This window comes from Dermacentor andersoni, chromosome 4 (genome assembly GCF_023375885.2).
Source record: "Dermacentor andersoni chromosome 4, qqDerAnde1_hic_scaffold, whole genome shotgun sequence".
In the NCBI taxonomy this organism is placed as follows: Eukaryota; Metazoa; Arthropoda; class Arachnida; order Ixodida; family Ixodidae; genus Dermacentor; species Dermacentor andersoni.
The window spans coordinates 124,991,522-125,011,433 of record NC_092817.1 but is presented as its reverse complement, the minus strand read 5'-3'; the positions used below and the strand labels follow the sequence as shown (position 1 = coordinate 125,011,433).

The window sequence follows — 19,912 nt, the reverse complement described above, 5'->3', positions numbered from 1 at the left end:
GGATTTTTAAAAGGCGGCGGTAGTGCGTTTTGGGCATTTCTTGTGAGCAACTGTGAAACAGGGTGTAACGTTTCTCTATGGTGAAACCTTTTCGAGGTGTTTCTGCGTTGTATTTTCGATTCAAGTGGTCTTCGCTGCCGTGGTTAGTTTGTTTGGCTGGTTAGTACATGTGCAAACGGTCTTTGCCTATGATTGTGATGTTCTGGAGTTGTGGAAGCTCGTTGCCCCTATTGCAAGTACTTGCGTTGTCGCGGCATCATTCGAACACTATAGACCTCAGACTCTGCCCAGGCGGCGCTGCGGAAAAACCCGCTACCAGCGCCCCCATCGCAGCCTTGGCGCTAACTGAGTAGTGCAAGGAGAGCTGTCCGCAGGCGAAGGTGCATAGGCCACAATGGACCCTTCTCTTTCGTTTGTGTTGAGGCCCGGTTTCCTAAAAATCAAGGACCTGGAAAGCTTCTTCTGCCCATCCACGCTTTGGAAAGGAAGCTCAGCAGGGCGAAGTGCGTGTACAATATAAAATAAAGTCTCAAGTGGTATTTCGGCGTGCTGCAACTCGCAAATACAGAGAGCATCAGGTTTGTCTGTATATCAGCATAAAAATCTAAGCATTTCAAATTGGTTCACACTGAATATTTGAAAAACACAGTCGAGCAGGCTCAGCACATTGCGAAGCGTGCTTGCTGTATCGGCGCAGGACTTACAAAATACCGAAAGTGGAAATGAGCTCGCGATACAACGATGCTCTAGAGCAGGATTTTGAATTCATAAACGAACCAAAATGCTTGGTTAAGCTGACCTGCCAATTCTCTCCGTTGCACTTGTTGAGTCAAGCGGAGGCGGACGTCTGTTAAAAGGTGGAGATATCGATGGCACATAAGCAGGATGGTTCACAACGTTGTTGTTTCTGTTACTAACGAAGTGGCGGCTGCAGATTCTTGAGTTTTCGCTTGGCTACCATTGTCCTCCGCCAGGGCTACGCAACACAATTACAGAAGAAAAAAACTGTCGCACTTTCTCATGCGAGCCGCTGTGTTGTGGGGAATACAAGTAATCCGATTACCCAACAGGTTGAACGGCCCGTATCCAGCGCTCTCGCCATTCCCCTTAATACGATCGCGATAGAAATCGGTAAAACTGAACGTTGTTATTCCGTCCTTCACGTTCATGGCAATTTACAACACAACAGTAACGTATATTGCGGCCTTTCTTCGTAGCGCGCGGAGCTATCGCGGTTGCCTTCGTTTCCGCCATCAGTCTGAAGAGTGAGCCAGCAAGCGCTTTATGGCAGTTCAGCGGCGCGTCCGACTAGCGTAGAAATTCATAGCTGTCTGTCTGGGTGTTAAATGCGCAAAACACTCGCAATATGGACCAAAATCTAGTTAAATCGTTGTTTCGCAGTCGCTAGCTGCATAGGCAACTTAGCAAGGGAGTCGGGCTTCGCACTACTCAATTACTGCCTCTTCGCAACGGCAGGTGGCGCTACGCGTCTTGCAAAACTCCAGAGTCTGACGTCCATACGATCAGAGCAGAAACAAGTGCTATAACCTCCCCCGGTGGTCGTGTAGGCGTCAGCTCTCGAAGTATTGGGCAATGCACGGTGGGAACCCGTTTTATCTGCGGATGCGTGCTTGCACTAACTCTGACGAAACTCTGATCATTCGGGACCTATGAAAGCAGTGCTGTATTGTGTTTGTTCCCTGCTTAGTTCGCCTGTTTACATACTCGCCTGAATGTGTGCTGTTGTGATTTGTAAGTTTTCCCCCGTCGGTCTGTACCAGATACCTCACATTCAGCTGCTTATCGCCTGTGGTCGTTTTATAACTTTGCTGCAGAATTTTGTCCTTAAGTCGAACAAACTTGGGAAGGAAATCGTGAAGCTTTACTCCCGAAAAGCACTTGTACGTCCATAGAATTTACAGTTCAAATGCAACACATATCCTCATTTAAGTTTTAGAAGAATTTATGATTTCATTAAATTGAAGTTGCAGATAAACAGAATTCAATAAATTGAAGATTTCTATATGCACACCAAATAAGTTCTGCAAAGTAAAACGGTTTGTTACATTAAAGTTCAATATATGGAGGTCTAATTGTACAAAATTGATTGATATAGGGGTTGATTGGATACAGGGTGTGCATATTCACACGCCTGCTTCCTTGGTCAGTCGTTACGTGCCGGTCTACTTGGGCAATAAACCAAGCAAGAATGTTAATGTTTTCGAACTGTTAACTCACCAAGAAGGTGATCTGAAACCTCCAGGCATATGGTAATCTTCTGTTCCAAAAGAAAAAAAAGTAATACTAATAATGTGTACAGTGGCATAGCAGAGTAAACAATAAAGCTGTCTTTTTAAGACAATGCTACATTCTTTTTCCTAATTATAGCAGCTGTGCAAGGTGTTCTAGATCAGTTACAATGTTTGTTTCCCCTAGTGTTATAATGGCCTCATATTCTTGCAAAGCTAATCATATTACTCATGTATCCTTTCTACATTGAACTCCTGAAATGTTTTATCACGGCCACTGCACCTCATCCACCATGCTTTTTCTGCTTAAAAGTTCTCAAGGCAATTATATTGCCCTCCTCTCCCTATTATTCAGGCATAGAAACTGAGATCCACATGGCCATCACAAACTAATTTTCACTTGCACATGCCGACATTCAAAACATTGCAGTTAAGCTAGAAGCTAGAGGGAAGCTAGAATTAGCCCTAGTGAAATGTGAAGGTTGTTGGTAAAGGCGCCCACAGTGTGCGAGGCCACAGTTTATGCGAATAAAAGTTTTGAGAAAAATTATATAAATTTTGCCTTTGATATTGTTGTTTTATTAATGCTGCTCTTGCTTTAGTTATCCTTTCTTTTAGTCACCATATGTGTTAAATGTAACAGCATTTGATATTATAGCATAGCATTAGTATTAATTATTTATAGCATTTTTGACAATATGGCCTCATATTCTTGCAAAGCTAATCGTATTACTCATGTATCCTTTCTACATTGAACTCCTGAAATGTTTTATCACGGCCACTGCACCTCATCCACCATGCTTCTTCTGCTTAAAAGTTCTCAAGGCAATTATATTGCCCTCCTCTCCCTATTATTCAGGCATAGAAACTGAGATCCACATGGCCATCACAAACTAATTTTCACTTGCACATGCCGACATTCAAAACATTGCAGTTAAGCTAGAAGCTAGAGGGAAGCTAGAATTAGCCCTAGTGAAATGTGAAGGTTGTTGGTAAAGGCGCCCACAGTGTGCGAGGCCACAGTTTATGTGAATAAAAGTTTTGAGAAAAATTATATAAATTTTTCCTTTGATATTGTTGTTTTATTAATGCTGCTCTTGCTTTAGTTATCCTTTCTTTTAGTCACCATATGTGTTAAATGTAACAGCATTTGATATTATAGCATAGCATTAGCATTTATTATTTATAGCATTTTTGACAATATGGCCTCATATTCTTGCAAAGCTAATCATATTACTCATGTATCCTTTCTACATTGAACTCCTGAAATGTTTTATCACGGCCACTGCACCTCATCCACCATGCTTTTTCTGCTTAAAAGTTCTCAAGGCAATTATATTGCCCTCCTCTCCCTATTATTCAGGCATAGAAACTGAGATCCACATGGCCATCACAAACTAATTTTCACTTGCACATGCCGACATTCAAAACATTGCAGTTAAGCTAGAAGCTAGAGGGAAGCTAGAATTAGCCCTAGTGAAATGTGAAGGTTGTTGGTAAAGGCGCCCACAGTGTGCGAGGCCACAGTTTGTGAATAAAAGTTTTGAGAAAAATTATATAAATTTTGCCTTTGATATTGTTGTTTTATTAATGCTGCTCTTGCTTTAGTTATCCTTTCTTTTAGTCACCATATGTGTGAAATGTAACAGCATTTGATATTATAGCATAGCATTAGCATTTATTATTTATAGCATTTTTGACAATATATCAGGGGGGCGGGGGGGTACTCATCTGGATATTTCATTTCTAATGCATACACTTTGCATGGCTTGTTCGCGTTGCCAACACCTACTGTATTACTTTGCAATTAAAACCTTCACAATTGTTTTTCACGAAAAAATAAAACAAGCAGTCTAAAAATGTTCCTTTGTATCATGCAATATAGTGCTCCTCTCACCTAAAGCTGTATGTTCTCGAGACACAAGTAAACAGCTACATGTTAGCTGCAAAACCTCTTAAATTTGCAGCAATATCGAATATATTGAGACAAAAAAGCTATCTTGGTGAACATATTGCTGCAGATGCTGACCAGCACATGAGTAATGCTTCTTTTATTACAAACATTTAATTGCCTTGCAGAGTGTACGTACCACTTGGATCACAATCATTTTATTGAGATATTTTTGTATCATTTGCATGTGGCAGAAGCAGGAAATAGTAAGCTGACTCTGCCTTAAAGCAAACATATGCATGAGAGAGCGCTTAAAGCATTACTTGTTCACTAGACTTCACGACGAAGAGAGTAAAATGTGAGGTCACTTACCCTGTATTCTGAAACCATCTACGACTGGAAGCTTCATTCCACTGAGCTGAGCGCAGTGCCACCCCTCGACTGAAGACGACGCTGTCTTTCACAGTAATTCAAATGAAGTTTAATTAAACCTAAGCAACCGCTTCTGTCAAGGAGCGGGGCTGCTGTGCACTTGAGCCCAGGTGGAGTGTTGAGTGGAGAATACGGGATTTAGTCATCTTTACCTATCCTCGAGCCTCTTTAAGGATTTCCTACAACATTTAAGCTCAGCCTTTGTTTTCTTACAGCATAGTTATTACAGGTGGTACAAGACATTCCATTGTACAGTTTCTGTAATTCTTTGGCAAAACATCCATCACCTCACTAAACAGGAATAGGCTCAATAGGTTCACTGGTATCATCTATAGTGTTTCCATCCAAGGCCTATTGCTATTACAAGGCATTACAGACATTCAGTGACGTAGCGAGAAATTTATTTCAGGGAAGGATTCTCCACTGGCCACTACCACTCCCTCTTCCCCATCACCTCTCTCTCTCGCACTATATAAATATGGGGAGGGTTTTACATCACGCCAAGAGAAACTCCTAGCACTCCCCAGACAGGAATGCTTTAACAACGAGGATGCACATTTTTACGTTGCCAAAACAACCTTGCTTCACTTCTGACAACAGTTTTTCATTATTAAGGCATGCAGCCACTACGCTTAGTTATGCTATCATCCTTGTGCTGTTTTTAAAGATGATTATATTAAAAATAACATTTTGTTTACAAATTGATGTGCTTATATAATGTGTATTATGAACTAGTTGGTACATTACTTAGGAAAGTGAACTGTGCTAAAAACATGACAGCGCTCTGTCTTGTGTCTTCTTGTTTGCAGCCAAGACTTGTTGCAGCCCAAGTAACAGTGGAGGTCAGCGTTATTTTCTTACCAGATTTGCTAGTGAGTGGTTCAGCCATGGCTATGTATGGAAGAGAGCAGGCACTATTTTGCAAGTCGCCTATTACTTAATTGCAGGCATTATGGGCATGCTGCCTTTACGACTGGCTATTCTGAAGACTGGAGAGCAGTAAGCACAGCATGTGCTATGACAGGGTAGGTGAACCTCAGCTAAGGCAACTGGCCACGGCCATATAATGTTGAGCGATCGAGCAGTGATGAGACAATCCCCCTATTTTTCACTTAACTTCATTCTTGACGCCCTTAATGCGCGTCACCAGCCCAGCCCCCTTATCGTATCCACCTCCCCACTCCCTGGAGCTCACTGAAACTCTTTTCAGCCAATCACTGTCACACTCTTCAACATTCATGGGGTTGTTGAACAACATAGCGTACTCTAACGTTCCTATATTTCTGTTTCTGTGTGGACATCGAAGCCATTCACCTAGCTCCCCTCCCACCTGTTTGTTGTGGCGGCTTCTTAGCTTCCCTGGCCCAGCACTCCCGTCCTTGATATAATTTGCCACGCGCAAATCAACATTCTGTAGGCCTTTCTTTCTTTTCCCGCTTTCTTTCCATGTTTTCATTCTTAGCAGTGTGTACAAACTAGCCTGAGAGCAAGCTCTTCTGAAGTTTATCAATATAATGAAAGTAAGAGTCAATGGAAAGTAAAAGAAGAAAAGAAAAGGCGGGGGGAGTGCTTTTTATGAGTTTTCTAAACAAGCAAGTTGCAATATTTTCGGAATGCTTTCCTTCTGCTCAGTGTGCTCGACGATTCGGGGGAGTACCAGAAATTAGAAGCTCTTCGACGACACGAAGGCCTGATCCAAGTTTTAAGCATGTGCTTGTCACATTTTTGTCTGTGTAGAATTTTAATGCCCATCCCTCTCAGTAGTTATGGTTAACACAATCTGGAATGAGGTAGAGAGGCACCATGGGTGGGGCCACAATGTTCTGCCTGCCACAGGCACTGGGCAACCTCTTTCTCCTACTTTTCTCTCCAAAAGTGGTGCACTCCTTGTGCCCATTTGGCACAATGAGTGTGGTCCTAGACATAGCAGTCCTAAACATTGGATTCAGGGGAGAGGGGTTCTACAGCTGAATTTTTTTTTTTCATCGCCTCTGTGTTTGCGCTTCAAATATTCTTGCAAGGTCAGGCTGCGCATCTCTTATCCACTGAGTATCTCATCAGTGGTGCACTTTGCATGCACAATCAGTGATTGGCACAAAGCAAGGGCTCAGAGAACAATAAAGTTATGATTGTTTCAAAAAAGAAAAATGTGAAGTTGCTTGAGACAGTGTTTTGCATGCTTGTCGATTTTAACTTCAATAAAGCATTTCTCTGCTCCCGTAATCACTATGTGCCTGTCATAGGCATGCATACCTGGTGGGAGCAGCGATGTGGATGAACTTGTGTGTTCACTTCAAAAATGCCTTTATACTGGCCGTGAACGAAACTAAGGCCCCCAGAAATTACTCGAATTTTACTAAGTACAATACGTAATAGCCCGCAGGGTTACACCTCTTTAAATGTGCTCTCTTAATTGCCCACTAGCCAATGCATCCCCTGCATGGCAGGCTAAATATCTGAGTAAATTGCCCTAAGATTCACTATTGTAAGTACTGTAATTATTGTAAATATTTTCTCTGTGCTTTTTGCTCCCCACTGCATGCTTTTTCCAATTCTGTTCCCTCATCATTGCACCATCCCCCTTTCTGGCCAATGTTCAGGTGTCCGCCATCGCCAATACGGCCAGCAAAATTGTCTTTCATTCTTCCAACAAGCACAAAAGCTTTTTCACTATCAGATGCGAGCTGATACGGATGCTTAGTAAGCTAAACATTTAGCCTGTTTGTTCTCAACGGGACAACATGGGAGAGGGGATCGCCCTCCATGACATCCTCCCCCCCCACATACACACACACTTCGGACTGACACTAGCCCTCAACTTGCTTTCACATTCAACGTTTCCCTTTCATCGATGTCGCTCTTTCTGAGCCCGTCTCCTGAAACTTTCAATACCATGAAAGAGGGGATACAGGGGAGGAATTCAACCCCTCAAACCTTCCCACCCTCTGGCTAAGCCGATGCAGACATTATATTAATGAACTTAAAAGGTAAATTTCTCCGCTAACATTTTCTAAAATTGTATTTTTAGCAAAATGCTCATTGCATAAGTCAGGTATGTCATGAGAGAACACTTGATCTTTTCCGACAGACTTTCAGCTCCACTATGTGATGTATGTATGAAAGGCCCCAACAATCTTCGACTAATTGTAAGAAGTATGCCCTAAGTCAAGTTTCATTTTAGGCTAACTGTCCTCTTTTATGGGTCAAATAGTAACGGTTGCTAAGGATGCAGGTTGCTCTATCTGACTTAACCTTGGCCAACATGCATGTTGGCTCTTGCTGAGAACAGGTAAAGAGGACTTGCCCCATAAGTTAAAGGTATCGCTCCAAGTGGACTCGAGCTTATTATACTGTCTGCTTCCACTGCCCAGAAGTAATCTTTGTGCTGGTAGATTGCAAGTATTACACTTTCTCTCACTTCATATAGGCAGTTCCCCCACTTGGATGTTATTTTGCAAATTGTATGGGTATCGCATTTGGTCTGTGCATTTTACATTCATGCTTAGTCAGGGCCACCACAACCAGTCCATTTACAACTTCTTGTTCTGCATGTTTATAATCTTCATGCCTCCATCAACTTTCTGCATCGCTATTGCACACCTTCTTAGAAAATGAAGTACTTTGAGACTAGGACATGCAAACTTTGTCGAACTTGTAGTGTGGCTGAAGGGTGCAAGTACGACATTATAGCATTTATGCTAAGATTCTTAGCACTGACATGCATACATTTATGTGTAACTTTATCTGGCTAACCTGAGTAATGCATTATGAAAGCATTCGCTATGTTAATCTTATGCATCTTGGTAGAACCAAGTAATACTGGGCGACACAATTGGTTGTGTGTCCATCTACTGCTTCCTTGAGCACTGGTGTATGATATCCTAAACTATGTTTCTGTATCATCATGTTCAGGTACAGTACACATGCACTTCACTATTGCACTAGTAGAAAGGCTTCAAGGCTTTTCCTAGGCATTCAATAACCACTCTGTTTGTATCCCTACAAACGTAAATGAGGAAGCAAATAAAGCTTAATTCAACCTTACACTATAAAGACAACCGCACATTTTGGAAGGAAATGCTTATTTTCAGCATTTATGTTCTTGCTGGTGTAGAAATGATGCTGGCCCACTCTTTGCACGAAGCATGTGCTTGCTGTACACTGCTGAGCACTCCACGCAGTGTCAGAGGACGACCGCCTGGGTCAAAAGATCAAAGACGGCAATATTGTGGCATTAACCTGTAAAAAACATGCCCACAGAAAAGACAAGTTGCAAGTAAACTCATTAAATGAGGAAATACTTTTTGAGAGATACTTTGAGTTTTGGTGTTGATGGTGTTCTTCTGTTCTATAAAAGTATTACCCAATGCAAGAATCTCGCATCTTGCTAAAATTATTCCGTACATCTAATCAACTGAATATTGGTAGCTGGTGCTATCATATGGTTACAACTTCATTTATTTTCATCGTGGCAGAAAAAAAGGAAAGATGTGAACTCATTTACCCTCATCACCATATTTATAGTCACTTGCACAAAGCTTTATAACCGTGAATGCTTTCAAGCTTCATGAAAGCTGCCCTAAGACTGTGAGAAACGCCATAATTGTAGACTCGGTATTTTCACCACTGAGTTACCCTCCTCCTGTCTCCCCCAAACCATAGCTAAGAATGAAATATGCGACCATGTGCTCAGCAGCAGAGTGCTACAATCAAGGCACCATTGCAGGAGGTATCAGCAGTGGCTTCATTCAAAAATTGTTAAAAGCAAAGGCCACAGATACAGCAACACCAAACATGAACATTGTTGTGAACTACTATAAGTGCCTGTTGGTCCGTGGGCATAAATGCCTGTCCCATAAAATGAAGAAGCTTTGTGCAACTTCATATCTTGGAATGTTTCTCTATCCGCCACCCGAGGATGCGCTCTCTAGTGGTCAGGCTCCACCGAGAGACTTCCAGTACTGTGAAAATAATGCAGGCTGTGTTAAATAGTTGATTACAATTTATGCCAGTCTAGTATCATTGAATTAGTTCCAATCTATTTCCCAGTAAGAACGGATATTTGTCCTAATAAAAAATTAGCAAACCTAATTTTTGTTTTAATTTATCTCCATTGGCAACAGCAGTTGGCATGCTGACCTTCTGCCTGCATTAGCTTCAAAGTACTGCTTTGTACTAGCTAAGGGAGTGGAGTTAGCATGTGCACAAAGAACAAAACTGCTTATGAAGCTTTGAAGGCATTGGTAGAAAACTGTAAGAGGCAGTAATCAAAGCTAGAAGATGAGCAAGCCAATATCGTCGAGATAAACAACACTCTCAGCCGAGATAAACGTTGCATCCTGAAAGACTACTGTTCTTGAATTTTTTTATAAAAGTACTTTTGAATATGTAGATTCAGTGTTCAGCTTAATTGTTGTGCACAACTTATCACAAGATGCTATACATTTAGCAACATCTTCTAGTTATACTTAATACATCACCAGGTTCATAATAATTGTTTCGAAGCATGTTAGCTTATTGGAATAATGGGCATGATTGAATTAAAATACATGTAAAACAGAAAATTCAACCATATGTCTTTTGAGTGCCTCTAGTGTAGAGGAGAGGCACAGTTTGTTCTAGCACATTCATAAAGTTCTGAATAATTTTTAAATGAGGCTTGAACATCAGAAAAATACATTTACATTGTCAATATAATGCATAGGCTCTTTTGCTGGATGTGAACCATCCTTTTCATAGTAATAGTATTCTGCTACCAGTGACTGATGCTATAGCATGTCACCTCTAACTGATCTGCAGCATCACTGACAAAATGTTGCCCAGCCAGAAATCGTGAAGAGCTTATGTAGCAGTGAGTGGCTGATATATAAAAACTGAGAGGAAAGTTAGAAAAATTGTGAAGCATTGATTTATTTAGTGGCTTGCCACACTGTTGCGGCTCAGGGTAGCGTTTAAGCCAAGAATCCTCCACGTAAATTGACGAGTACATCCGGGAGTAGGAGCAAAGGAAAGAAAGTTTATTTCACATATTTTGCACTGGCTCCATATATGGAAGCCCACTCCACGTAGGAGCACATTCTATGTCTGAGCTCACATCAGGAGACATCAGCCTCCCTGCACCACAGGTGTCTGCTTTTTAAAACAGCCGTTTACTCTAGAAGACTAGACTGGGGAATCCAATGACTGTTTCTCGGCCAATCATGATCGTCAAATTGTTCACAATATCCCTGCCCTGATGTCGCACCGTTCTGCCGGACTCTGCCTACAATGTTGCACAATCGCCACCACACATGAGGCAACCACGTGGAAATCTGGGAAACTCAAGTTGACACAGTTTCCACAGTAGTCCTCGATGTTGGCCCCTTTCATCAATTGGTGAGCTCTCAGTGACGGTCAGCTTGCAGTGACCCTTCGCGGTTGTTACGTCTACAGAATCCGGTAGTCTTTGTCACCTTGAGGGAAGCTTCTTTGTTGACCCGTCAACAGCCAGTGTCAGGGTTCTGAGTCAGTGTCTGGATGGGTGCCTTGTGGGAAACACTTAAGGAATGCCATTTGCCGTGTTGAGATGTAACAACAAACTTTCCGTTGGTTCCACCATAACAAGTGATGGCTGCAGCCAGTGCAATTTTAACCGTTCACTTTCGATCAGCCTGCTGTTAACTGCCTGTGCCATTGCTTGACCATACCTTCACTTGTGACGTCTGGTTTGACGACTTCATATAACTGTTGTAGGACATGTACAGCTGTCAGCTTCTTTGTATGCAATAACCTAATTATGCCACAACCTTCGCAGCCAGTGGGACTCTACCAGAGCAGCCAACTATTATTCTGCATCATTTAACAGAAACTGCTTCTGTCACACGGTGCTCAAACGAAATTCATGCCAATACAAGCTCTCCCCGATCGGGCAACTAGTGCCGTCATTTCGGTCTTCCAGAAATATAGCTGGTAAGAAGAGTTTAGGCCAAAAGACATTCTTAGTTAATGAAGGTTCCAGTCGAGCAACAGTTTGTTGCAGTTCAGACAGGATGTGACATTCTGGTTTTTGCGACTCTTGGCTGATAGCATGACACTGACCACAGACATACAAAACTTTATACTGTGCTATGGCGAATTCCTAATAAAGCATACATTGTCACATTTGAAGAAGTAGCCTATGCATCACTGTAATATAGGGACACATTTCTTTTCACTGAAAAATTTATTAGAGCATACTTTCTGGGCAGTTCTCATATGCTATTGTTGTGCAGCACGAATGCATAAAAAAAGAGTAATTATCCAAAAATAGTAGTCTTACATCTGATCTGGTAATTATTAACATTATTGTTAATGTTAATAATATTCACATGTTGTAATATTAACATTAACATTAAATTATTAACATAAGCATAAATTGAATGTTATTTCTGCTATTAGCTAGCTTACATAACCTGAAATTTTTTTAGAATTATTCAAGCAAACTGAAGGTCTATATAAACGTTCTGCTTTTACAATGAAACTTTTATTTTTGATCAAGTTTCCCCCAATTTGGTGCAATAGTTGTTTAATCAAGGCATTTGACAGCCAAAGTTCACCCTCACATCAAGCCAGACCCATATTGTCTGTGTTTACAGACATGTAAACTAGGAAGTACTCTCGTAGGATACTGCCGAGATGAATTCAGGGAAATTTGTTTAATATAAACAAAAATGTCTGCTTAGTAGGTCTCCAAATCTGTCTTAAATGATTAAAATTTCATTGGCAAGCTGAAAATTTCTGTGTAATAAAATGTATAACAGCTAGGAAATAAATGTGTTGAATTATAGCTTACAATGATCTGTTTTGTTGCATGAGCTTTTAGAATAAAAGTAGTATTTGCCAAATGTTAGAACAATTCATGTGAATAAGTCGTATTTCATCACTTTGATGGTTTTATCAAGTACAACTTGTAGGATTTCAATATAAATCTTTGTTACGAAATTAGCTTTGTCACGTTTTGTGTTAATTTTTCATTCCTATTATTTTCTACACTTCAAATTATGCCACAATCAAATTTGGCTCACATTGGCAACCAGTACTAAGTTTTTGCAATCGTTAAATGTAATGCATTTTCTTTAAATCTGTTTAATGCCTGTTTAAAGACCCTTCCTGCTTTTCACTTGTAATTAAACAGAGTCATTAGAATTGGATGTTTGCTAGATGTTCATATTTGAACACGATCGTTTTCAAACATGAACATCTAGCGCTCATCTAATCCTAATGTCCCTGTTTAATTACTAGTGAAAAGCAGAAAGGGTCTTTAAATAGATGTGTAACTGATTTAAAGAAAATGTTAGAATTAGATCTACGCTAAATATTCATGTTTGAACACGATGGGGTTCTAACATGAGGCACATGTGGCATCTGATCATGTTTGTTGGTGTTACTTCCCTAGGTCTATAGGAAACCACTGCTTGATCTTTATTTTAGTCAGTCAAAAGTCGTAAAGCAAGGGATAGCACATTCAGCTCTCAGATGAGCTGAAACAAAGTCATGTACATGTAATTCATGCAGCCAAGTTTCTTGCAGAAGATCGAGAGGCTAAAGCAAGCTGGTTTTCCCAGTCAAGCGCTGTCCAGAACTTGTGAGAAGTTTTGAAAAGGGATAAAAAGTCAGGTTAGTACAAGTGAACAGGAAAATAAACAAAAAGGAAAAAGGTTTGCTGTGGTGCCGTACATTCACAACTTGTCACATTGCTTGAGGAATGTTGCCACTAGATATGGCGTAAACACAGTGTTCTCAGCTTAGGAGAAGCTGTCAAGGATTTGCCCACTCACTAGAAGGAAACTCGAGTGGTGTAATAATAGACAATGTGGTTGCAACACAAAGCACATGTCAATGGTTATACTTTGCGAGACTGGGATTGTTCATCAGATTTCACTCACATGTGGAAAATCGTATCTCGGACAGAGTAGCAGATGCCTCAATATTCAACCACAATAAATATTTAAAGAAGTCTAATGCATCACATATATTGCCACACTGTCACACATGCAGCTGTACACCTATGTTGGTAGGTACAGAGGTCCTTTCTAGACATAGATACTAAAGAACTCACAAAATAATCGGAGCTTTTCATATTAAAAGAATGGGAGACGCATGCGTGAGCCAGGCTTCAGTTTTGTTGTCAGACAATGAATATGCATATCTGCTTAGTATGTGTGCTCACAATACATAATCTGTTACATAAATTTTTTTTTGCCTTTCTGGTTTTGTTTTGTTTTTCTGGAAGATTTTAATGTTTGAATTTGGCTTTCCTTTAACTTTGATGCTTTGTTAACCTTCATATTCTTGTTTCACCACGTGTTCCTTTGGATTCTACGTGTCTTAATTGCAATCACTCATATACAATCTTTTTCAATAAAACCTTCCAATTGAAAGTCAGTGCTCGATAGTCTTGTGTATGTTGTCTGTGTCTTCATCCATTTGTGCTGCAACAAAATTATGTTACCGTACCAACTCGCCCAACTATCAATCCTATTACTCTCGATGTTTCTCATACGAAGCAGATTTTTATTTTTTTTAACAACGCGACTCTGCTTTGGCTTCACTCTTGAAATTAGCAATGTAGCTAAAGGGAACGGCGAAATTCGACCATCTGCTAGACTTGTTATAATGTGCCCACGCATTAGGCACTTGTCGAAACTAACTGAGCACGGGTCAGCACCAGATGCAATGGTGTAGTATGCATTTGCAATAGCAAAAGATGCCACAGTGATAGCCATTCCCTTGGAATTGTGCTGCTTTTGCATCCACATCTAGATAGTTTGAAGAGAGATTCATTATATTCATTACCTGGTGCACTACGCTAAGTAACAATCAAGTGAATCATGCAGGAAGATGGTCTTTTGGGGCTCCGTAATTTGTCACTGTGACCCAGTGCCCAGGATTTGGAATGTGTAGAATTTGGACAAAGGTACTTTGCTTCTTGAACTTCACTTTCTGCCCAAGCAGAACATCCTGAAATTTGCATCTGTCAGGAGATTGCCGAGAAATAATGAAGTGTGCTGCATTCACGATTGCATCTGACAACCAACCTGTGCCTTGCAAAGCATTTAGTTCGGAGGGAGTGACCTTGTAAGGGTTGCAAGTAGAAGAACCACAGATAGCCTGGGTAATTGCATTGTTGCGTGAGAACACTGTTTTACATTTGATATGTCGCAGTGAGGCTTGCTGTCCCACACTAGAGCTGTTTGTAACAGCTAGACATCTCTTTTTTTTCCCGACTGCTTTGTATTAAGCACTGTCCTTTTCTTATGTGGTCGACCACCAGCCGATTCTACAAGAGGAATGGTGAGCACTGTTGCCTGCTGTGCAGTATTAGTTGCTGTTGTGGTAGCCTGACATATTGCGTGATAATTTGAAGCTATTAGCAAATCTACATTTTGTTCGCTTTGTAATTCATCAGTACAGTAATCACTCGCTGTTATGTGTTCTTGTGCAGATGACACTGGAACGCTATCATGTCTTTCTGCCTCACCCTGCAAGATGGTTACCCCTTTGTCACTTTGCAAGCTTGTCACTTCTTGTTCACTGCTCTGTACTGTTTCAGTGAAACTAGAAAGTTCTTTCTTATTTGTGCCATAGGTTATAAGGTTGTGAAAAAAGTTCTCGCACTCAGCTAGTTTTTCCTCCAGCTTACTTTTGCTATACTGCGCCATTGCAGTTGCAGCCCCTTTTGATATTTCTACGAGACGTGCATATGCACATTTATATGTGGATTCTAATGTATCAAGCTTTGGCTCTGCTTTTTTCACTACACTCAAAGTTAAAATGTTCTCTTCATCTTGTGGCTCATCCATTTCAGTCTCCACAAAGTCAGATTTGAGCCAGCGTTGTGGAATACATTAGCGAAAAGATTTTCGTTTTGCTTTGACCTGGCTGCAAGAATATACCTGCAAGGCAGCCCATACTGCATGTTAAATGTACATGTGCACATTGCCATCCTCTTTGTGACTACATAACATTTATTGTTCACAGAAACAACATGCTGATCATCAGACACTGAACATGTTCCAGGATTTTGTAAGAATGTTTCATATTCTTTACAAACCAATTCCCTAGCATACTGTGTATATATTGTAGACACTTCGATGTAAAATTTGCTCACTTTACTTGTGTTGACGCAAAACTTGGTTTCGTTATATTGCGCATGACTGACTGCAAGGGCATTGCGAGTTGCCTAATCTATGAGAGCTTTCACAGCTTCAACTAAGTGCATTCCTCGTCTTAAATATTTCTTTAGCTTTTGGTAGTGGCTTTCCATCCTATTATTAGTATTATTTCCTAAACTGTACACATCTGAACGATAAGCATAAGCCCACATATTTTTGCAGCTGTGCCAGTTTTTATAAAAATAACCCAGTAGAGCGCTGTCATTCTTTAGGGCTTCTTTCAAATTTAGTAAGTGTTGTTCATATATGTCAACATTATGTGCAAATACTAGTTTGGCAATTGTATCTTTTACATTATTCTTGTCTAGGCTATTTGACTTTGTTGTGAACTTCGTAGTGGAGATATTTTAGCACAAACCATGAACATAATAGAATCCTACAGTCAGGCAAGAGTTGCGTAACTATGTTCATTTCCTTTAAGTCCTTGTCCATCACAGCAACTTTACACTTAGCCTTTATAGCAGGGTTTAAGTTCAGAAATGTTTCAAGGAAGGATTTTAGAATTTCAGATGTTTCTCGCTGGACAAAGGCATAACATATAGGTCTGCCATGACTACTTCCATCTTCACACAGAACACTATGCAACACACACACTTCTCTGTTAAGGTTATAGGTTCCATCAAAGAACAATACCTCTGGATACTTTTCGGCTAATTGAGCCATATGCTGCGACTGTAACATAATGTACAGAAGATCATTCTGTGAATCTTTTTTCAGCATGGAGTTTCCATCCTGCAGTTTCAGAAAATAATCTGTCTATTTCCTGCAGAAGGAGCGCTCCATGATGTGTGCTGTCTTCTATCTTTTGAACTAGTGCATGCTTTAGGTTTCTCACGTCCTGTGAAGTAATGTGCTTTTTCGTTTTCTTTAGAATAACTTCCTTTATATCTTTGGAATTTGCATTATAAGAAATCATTTCTCTTAGTTGGTCTTTCTCCGATGGAGTTAATACATACGATTCATTCTGTACCACATGAGAACTTCGGGACCTCTTTGAAGGTTATGAGCCTCTGTCATATTCACAATTTCATAGAATGGTTGTGGTGTAGAACGTAGTACAAGTTTCAGTTCAACTTTGCAACCCGTTCTATTGAAGTGTTGGTTTGGACAAATACTCTGCCCTCTTGAACTTAGGTACCCTGAATGGCAACAGGCAAAAGTAACACAATTGTATGGAAATTCTGCTTCGTTAATATCTTTGTCAAAGCAAAATGGATTCTTATCTGACCTTGAGATACACATGGGATGGAACGCGTTATTTTTCCATTCCTCATAGCTAGCTGAAAATTGTTTCTAGTTGCTGAACTTGCTACCTATAGAAAGACTTCCTCCCCCTTTGAGATTACAGCCCTGTGTCGATCTCACAAGCTTACATTTTTTCCTACGGTGACCTTTAGCTCTCTTGCTGCAACCCAATGGAGGGCCATCTTGTATGGTCACTTTGGCAGTTGTCTCCGCAAAGCTTCCATAAGGCATGGAGTAGCTGGTAATACTTACTACTTCCCTGCTTTGAACTAAAGTTTCAGCTGCTGACTGTATGCTTATTTGTTTTTCTGCAGTGCTTTTGGCCAGCGATACAGCATTGGAACGTTCAAGCATCCAACAGACAAAATCTTCTGTGGACTGTAAAACTGTACTTGTGGCATTCATGTAGACCTTGTTATGGTTTTTAACAGTGCCAACTTCAGAACATTGTGCCATGTGATCCGGTGGCAGTGCAGCATGGCCTTTAAGACCAAAGCTATTTTTCTGTCTCTCAGTTACCTTGCTTTATTACAGCACCAGAGTTTTCTGTGTACTCTTCAGCTTCCGATTTCAGGAGGACTTTTTCACTTGCCAAGTGGCAGTGCTCTGAGGGCAGAGATTCTGAGAGCTGTGCCACACTGCATTGTTGAAGCCTCCTGTAGCTATTAACTAGGGCAGATTTAGAAGCAGCAGCAACAACTGGAGTCTTGCACACTTTGTGTACCCAGACACCACCCACAAGTGCAGGAGCACATGGAGTGCTTTTTTTCACCTGATGCTTTTTGGTGGCATGTCGTGCTGAAGTGACACCCGTTTCTTCATTCTTCAGTGCAACTTGGCAAACCTGTGAACTTGCGCAGTTTTGTTCAGCCTGATCTGTTGTGCGAGGTTCGAAAAAGTTGGCTGGTGCTATTTCACTGCTCTCTCTCCAAGTTTTTTAGCTTCTCACTGGAGGATCACTTCACATGCCATGCAGCAATGCTCTGCAGCTGCCATCTCTGGTAACTGCACCATGCTGTGAGCCTTGAGTACCTTACAGCTAGAATCTGCTGTTTACCAGCAGGCGAGGGGTGTGGCACATTGGCGGGCACAACCTTTTGCACCTTGTAGCGCACACACACACAGAATGCCTGTTTGCTGGTCGCTGAGCCGCAGCAATCACCGAGGGTGTGATGTATGCACTTGCACATGTCGAGAGGGCAGAGTATGCGACTGCGGCGTCCAATTCTGCCACCCTTGGTGCCACTTCAGTTTCCTTGCTCTGGTGGATGGGGGCAGAAACTAACCTCTGTACAACTGCTGCCCAGGTCTCACTGGCGTTGCATTTTTGGGTGACCACATCACCTGCTGAGCTTCCAAGAACAGGAAAGTTCTAACTTTTCCAGTATTCAAATAGTGCACTGGCGTGGTCACCATAGAAGTGCCGCACCTTCTCGTGCTCCTTCTGCATGCACTTTGTACTGCCGCCACACCTCCTCCTCATGGCTTTTGTTGGTGCCCTTGACCACGGTCGGTTGGTGTCACACTGCAAGTACCCCAGATGCTGAATACACAACAACTACATGTTCACTTTACTGCCACATGCATCATTTGAAAGGGAGTGTGTAAATTTGTGTGTGCAAGTAAAACAAAGCTATACAATACAAAAACTATATTCAGTCACTCACCTTTAAGGAAAAAAGAAGTTTGCTATTGTTAAGCTTCAGTATTTCTTTTACCGATTATTTGTCTTATGTGTCACTGTTTTATGTTATTTTAAAACAACAAAATGGCAGAGCAGTGAATGAAGAACACAATGTAGAAATAGTGAGTACTAAAAGGCAGTATGCCTTGCGCACAACTTGATCATCGGTGTCACTTGTGCAAAAATTGACTAAAAAGATTTTTTTACCGAAAGCTTACCTAAAGAGCCATATAACTGAAATATGCCCTGCTTATATTGGAGATTAAACATGCCCACCTTCCTGTCATGCTGTTATAGCTACGGCCTGGTAAGGTGGCTTTTGCTGACGTGAAGCAGCACTTATTAATGTATTACTTTTGGGTAGAGGGAGGTATTTACAGTGCCTGCATGGGGCATTACAGTAAGGGGGTGAAAGTATGATCTACAATGAATAAAGAAGTAGATGTAATTCGTAAAGAAAGCACACTGGCATGCAAGCATGCAATAAACCGAAAAAGTTTAACATGTAACATGTAATTCCACTCAGACAGTATTATACAATAGAAAACAAAAACAAGCAAGCACTGATAAAGTGAGTCATATGGATATCAACAAGTGTACCATTTGAGGTACTACAAATTATATTTTATGATGATCTGTTTGATCGAGTCACAGATTGTTCAAGAAATAAAAGACATCCGAAATACATCAGTTGCCCTAGTTGATGTCAAAGCATGCAGAAATATAGTCTGGTTTTGACATGTATTTATCACAGTTTGACAATCCATCATTAGAAAACATTATCGTGAAATTTCAGAAGTTCAAATGAAGTTTTTTCCTTTATTCCTGAAAGGGCACTAAACCAAGGTGACACTTTGCTGCAGTCATGATGAAATCTCTATCATAAGTAGAGGGTATAAATTGCAAGTACACTACACCATGAAATCATGTTGTAGTACGGAGCTTCTAGTATATAAATAACATGTATGCTTGTTTCAAACAACGCTATTTAAAGCGATGCTTTCCTTACTTATCCTCCTATGTTTGCTGTATGTGGCCGCTGCTGTCTCCGGCCGAGTCGCCGGTACCTCGGCAGATCTATTTGTGGATATAAGTATGAAGAATATGTGCCCCAAATGCACTGGCAAACAGGCTGATATGACTCTGAAATGCTGGCCGACGCGAAAAGCGGAGGAGGAGGATATGGTGAAAGCGTGAGAAGGAGAGCTTAGTGCCAAGC

General features: G+C 40.9%; 2 long non-coding RNA genes across 5 annotated transcripts in view; one reads left to right on the top strand and one right to left on the bottom strand.

Annotated features, from left to right (window-relative positions):
• The first annotated feature begins 41 nt into the window (after positions 1–41).
• Positions 42–19,705, top strand: LOC129386424 (uncharacterized). Of its 3 annotated transcripts, none has more exons than XR_008613808.2 (4): positions 42–142; positions 5,382–5,414; positions 5,520–5,597; positions 13,120–19,705. It is a non-coding gene; the product is annotated as an uncharacterized lncRNA (long non-coding RNA). The 3 variants fall into 3 exon arrangements; XR_008613806.2 differs by having other exon boundaries at positions 42–159; XR_008613807.2 differs by having other exon boundaries at positions 42–159; positions 5,382–5,444.
• The window catches only part of LOC129386422 (uncharacterized), a 20,627-nt gene continuing 9,295 nt past the window's right edge, over positions 8,581–19,912 (bottom strand). Inside the window, exons 3-4 of one of the 2 annotated variants that reach the window (XR_008613805.2) lie at positions 17,782–18,534; positions 8,581–8,770 (exon numbers count right to left, since the gene is read on the bottom strand). This is a non-coding gene — a long non-coding RNA (uncharacterized lncRNA). Of the gene's footprint in view, positions 8,771–10,568; positions 18,535–19,912 lie in introns of those variants that run through there. The other variant, XR_008613804.1, reaches the window with a different exon arrangement.